We start from the raw sequence: 5,642 nt of genomic DNA, 5'->3' as shown, positions 1-5,642 counted from the left end.
TGTAAAATCCAAATCGAAGAAATCCCTGGTTTTGGTGGAATTACTATACGATCTCCCATCATCGTCCAACAATGAAACATCCAAAGAAATCCTTGTTTCTGATATCTTCAAGCAACCCATGGTATGGAGATATAATTATCTATCTCCAAACCCAAAAATATAGGTCTAATACCTCTCGGTCAGAACAAAAACGTATTCGATACCAATCAAAATACTACATGATCATCGGTGATACACTTTACCATCGTGGTGTCAATACAGTTCTGAGGAGGTCCTGAATGATTTCCATTCAGGCGCGTGTGGGGGTCATCAATTTGGTTACGCTACAGCAAAAAAAATTTTACGAGCAAGATAATTCTGGCCAACAATGTTCAAAGATTGCATAACCGCAGTCAAAAGTTGCCATGCATGTCAAATTTTCGATAGCAAAACCAGAAGACCACCCGCTCCCTTGCAACCAATAGTTGCTATTGGGCCATTCGCCAAATGGGGCATAGATTTCATGACATGTAACCCCACCTCGACCGGGGGGCATGGGTATATCATAGCCGCAGTAGACTATTTTACCAAATGGGCCGAGGCGATGCCTACATTAAACAACATCGGCAAAACAGCTGCCCTTTTCGTTTTCAATCATGTAGTCGCCAGATTTGGCATTCCACAGGGCATAGTCACAGATCATGGATCACATTTTCGTAATCACATGATGGTTGAATTAGCTATCAAATTGGGGTTGTCCCACGACAGCTCTACTCCATATTACCCGCAGGCCAATGGACAAGTTGAAGCAATCAACAAGGTCTTGAAGCGGATGCTGCAAAGGATGATTGGAGTCCACAAAAGAAGTTGGCACCTGATCCTGTACTCAGCCTTGTGGGCATACTGAACATTGGTAAGGAATGCAACCGGGTTTACACCTTTTCAACTGGTGTATGGCCTAGAAGCAATCTTACCAGTTCAGTGTGAGATCTCGTCCCTCAAACTCGTAGTCGGCCTTCTCCCCAGAACTTTAGAAGAGGAGGCTCGTTCCTTGGAACTAATCCAATTGGATGAAACTCATTGTGATTCTGCTTTTGCTAACGAAGCCCATAAGAAACGAGTCAAGGCTCAGTTCGACAAGAATGTCAAACCCCGCGTCTTCTCAGAAGGTGACTTGGTCTTACTTTACGACCAGAAATCCGATAAATTGGGAGTAGGTAAATTCAAGTCTTTGTGGATGGGCCCCTATATTGTTAAATGTGTATTAGCAAAAGGGGCCTATGAGTTAGTGGATTATGATTGGATTCCACTAGAGCAACCTCGTAACAGGTTGTACCTTAAGCGTTACTACACATGATTCAGTGTAGTAACCCCTATGCTTTTGTTACATTTTTGTTTTCGCTAAGTGTAATTGTTTTGGTCAAGTAATCCACTTTTTACATTTTTTGCAGATGTCGAACCTATTGGAATCATTTGTTGGATATACTGACGGAGCAATTCGTAGTTCACAGAACCTATCTTCTGCGGCCTGGGCCATTTTTGATCCAAGCAGCGAGTTAATAAGTTTCGGAGGGGTATGTATTGGTCGGTCAACAAATAACATCGCTAAATATAGCACGTTGATAGAACTCCTCTCTGATGCCATCACCCATGGCATGGACCGACTTGTCGTCAGGCTAGACTCACAACTCGTCATACTACAACTCACTGGCATCTACTCCGTCCGAAATCCAGCTATCTATCGCTTGTTCCTAAGGGTCAAGATTTTGGAAAGACAGTTTGATTCTATTCAATAACAACATATTTCCAGAAACTTAAACACATTAATGGACTCATCGACAAATTATGTGTCAGATAGACATTTGCAACATTTATAAAAGAAGCATTTCGTCAATATTTGCATCAGGATCATGTAACTTAACCAAAATAAAACTTTGAAAATAAAATATATATATATAACTGTTTATGGTTTACACATAATGTTCTGTAACCAAGACAAAATTGGTCAGATGACCCAAAACTAAAAACGCTAGGGGGAACCCTAGTCTAATGATGCTGGTGATAACAAGTCACTGCTTGTGCAATCATGCGTAAAAGCCTAGTCCATCGACTCGGCACGCCAGTAGTATGTCACTGCAACCTCAGAGGCAGCTCGTCAATCCTCATGTCCGGAATACCAATAGTGAGGCACTTGACCTGATCCTGCAATGTTAAAAGAGTCTCAGCCACATCAAGGTCACGAAGGATAGCCCTTCCCACAGCCTCTCCTACTGGAGCGGTAGCTGGCACTCTCAAGCGTACTACTGGCTGAACTGGTCCAACGTCTGCATGAGTACATGAGTTTTGATTAGTCTTGATAGAAGAAAGCACAAGAAAATTATAAAAAGAGACGATAAATAGAGATATGGTTAGATAATTTACCAATGGCACCCCACTATTCGCCAGCCGGCAGCACTAAATCCGGGTCACCTCAGAAATCCATACCAGCATATGGATACTCGGAAAAAAACATCTCCTGACGATTGAACCACTCAAAAAAGGTATCAGAAAAGGAAATCTGGGACTGACCAACATGTCTGGCCATAAGGTCGACCCATCTCTGCATCCGTGGCTTAGTTGGTGGAGTTAAACCAAGTGAAACGTACTATAGCTGCATCAGCGAGATCTTTTCCAAGGAAAAAGCGGTCAAAATAGAACCATAACCAAAGTTCTTCAATCTTCCGTTTTTTACCGTGGTCAGTTGTTCTTTCATCATAGAGAGTACTGCATCACACCAGTTGAACACCTTTGGTTCAAGGCATTCCAAGGCATACTGCATATAAGACCTGTTGGCCACATGAAGAGCCACACTACCAGCTAGTCTAGCAAAAGTGAACAGAATGGTCCGCAAAGACCTGTCAATGACGTCTCGGATATTGATCTTCCCATCCTTACTCGGCTGAGATCCCTATCTGCAGTATTGATGAATATAATCTCTCACAGATTCACCCCCATGGGCCGAACCTGATAATGAGATAGGGGCACCACGCCTCGATAAGCCGGTAAAAAAATAGATGTCCACGTTAGTCAAAGGCATGGATTTGCCCCTAATCTAGAACACCTGGTTGGTAGGATCCCATGCATCGAGAAAATATTGCGACAAGTTGATTTGTTGCCTCATGCTAGAGATGCGGAAAAACTTGAACAGGCCACAGTTCCGCAGTGCATTTACCGTAACCGGATCATGTAAAGAAAGCATGTCCTCTTCTTCATGCTCACGTTCTTGCCATGTAACAGGCATTTTGCTCCAATGAATCTCTGAAAACAAACAAGAGAAGGGTCAGGATCCTGATTTGGTGAAAAACAGGCAAAGATTTCCATGAAAAACTGTGCACAAGTTTCCCTCCTTGAGCCCATCGCACCCCAGTAGTGTACTAGGTGGGATGCATGCTGACTGGCCAATGGCCAAGCCAACATGCATCACACCTTTCGATATAGGAAAGGTGCGAAGGAGCCAGGGCAAATTCTTCAAACCCCATGGGTTCAAAAAAACTAGGAAACATGCTCAGAATTCAAAAAGGAAAGAATGAAACTGAAGAGGTCAGGTTTAACTCTTACCTGGTCCAGATGGCGCCAAGAATCGTCCACAGAATCTCCTAGAATCAGCTAGTGAAAATCAAGGGGAAAGCACCTCCAAAGCTCCAACAAACCAAAGTTCAAATGAAATCGTAAAATGAGAGGTAAAAACCACTTTTAAATTACTTTTCACGTAATTCAAGTAAAATATTAGTGCTTTGACTCATTTTTCAAGCATATATTATTCATTTCTAACTAGTTTGATGAAGCAATTGAATAGGCAGTACAACCTTTGAAGGAACAAAGTTGTCAATGGTAAAATCAAGGTAATCAATAACCATTATATCGAGCAGTTTTTATGTGGAGTTCAAGCTCGTTAAAAATTAAACATAAGCAGTGAGCAAGTGTTTCCCCCAGAGTTTAAGCTCATTCATTAAAAAATGAACCAATTTCCGGTAAATAACCATCATGAATGCATTATCATCAGCCTTTGAAGCCTTGGTCGTGTTCTCATCATCACCTCCACTCTATATTGGCCGATCATTCACCTCCATTTGATTGTTTACCCTTTTTGAGGAACAGCTGCGAAGAGTGATCCTGTTAGCCATCCTTGGGACACTGCCATGATTGGAAAATTCCAAACCTTACCTGGAATTCGCTGCTACCCGAATTTATCACTCGTTCCTCGAAAAACAAGTCTCCTTTAAGCTCTTTTCATCTGACTCATAAAATATGAAAAGATTGCCGAGTAATTGGCCTCTCCAGCTCGTTAAAGTGACCGGAAGTGCTATCCCTCCTTTACATTTTAATATTTTTGGACATGAGGGATTATTACACAAAAAGATCGAGCACTTGTTTTGTTGGGCTCGTTAAAATTACCGAAAATCCATCCCTTTTGTATTATTTTATACTTTTTCGGGCTTAAGGGATTATATGACGAAAAAGGATTGTTGGAGTTTTCTTTACATCCCTTTCAAACTCTCTAAAATTGAAAAGGACCGAGTTATATTTGTCTTTAAACTCATTAAAACCGAATAGCGACAAACATGTCCATACCGACAAGAACAAGTTTCACTATCGCTAGGCTCGTTAAAACATAGTGATGGGTTTGCCTGAAGGGAAAATTATAGAACAAGAATATGTTATCCTCCTCAAGCTTGAAAAAAATAAAGAGGTACTGGTCAGCAATGACTGGGGAAAAATTGGGAAGAAAAATTGAAGAAACTTTATTGGTAGCAAGTCGCTCTTGAACATGACACTTTCGCTCCGCATCCGAGTCGGGTTGGGTTGTTCCGTTCACTGGTCATATCACCATTGGTCCATCACACCATCCACATTTTGGGTTAACGCTACCAATCTATCATGTCAGTATCGCTAATATGTTCAAGAGAAGTCACTTAGAGAATTCACCTGTGTCTCATCCACCGCAATACATTTATGCTCCATTCTTTCATGACCGCCACCCTGAACCTTATATCATCAGATCATTTTCACCTCCATTAAAATCATTTGCTCCGTTCCATGTCATAGATGTGGGATTCACTAAGGCCCTCCTATGACGGATCGCTTCTTGTCGACATCAACTCATTATCGAAGAAGTCGATCTAGGAACAACCCTTTTAGTACTTTGAAGCTTGCATGCCTCAATGGCAAGTTTCTCACTTCTGGCAATAGGTTTACATCAATGGCCTTCGACCGAAAGATTTTGCATGGTGTTCGATGCCAAGTCCCTTATTCACACCACGTGAATTGTACTGTAGTACCTTGAGATTCATCATCATTATCGGTGATTCCTCTCGCGCCTGTTAACAACTTACATCATTGGCTGGTAATCAGGTGATGTCTTTCCATGTTTGACTCTAGAACATCTCTCACATGGATCGAATTGTACTTTGAGTGAAGATCGAACGAGATTGAAGACCCCGGATCTAGTTTCATCCATCCGGGCTATGATATATATTTAGGAAAATAAAGACATCAAATGTACATCATTGCTGCACAAATAATCATCCAATCTAAGGGATGATGACTCTACCAGAATCATCAGTTTGCACACAGACGAATTTCTGTCTTATCCACATAAAAATGAATTTATAAAGCTGAGAATG

This window comes from Pinus tabuliformis, chromosome 6 (genome assembly GCF_031772625.1).
Source record: "Pinus tabuliformis cultivar Carrire ecotype Pingquan chromosome 6, CPIR1, whole genome shotgun sequence".
Taxonomy (NCBI): Eukaryota; Viridiplantae; Streptophyta; class Pinopsida; order Pinales; family Pinaceae; genus Pinus; species Pinus tabuliformis.
This window is presented reverse-complemented; position numbering follows the sequence as displayed.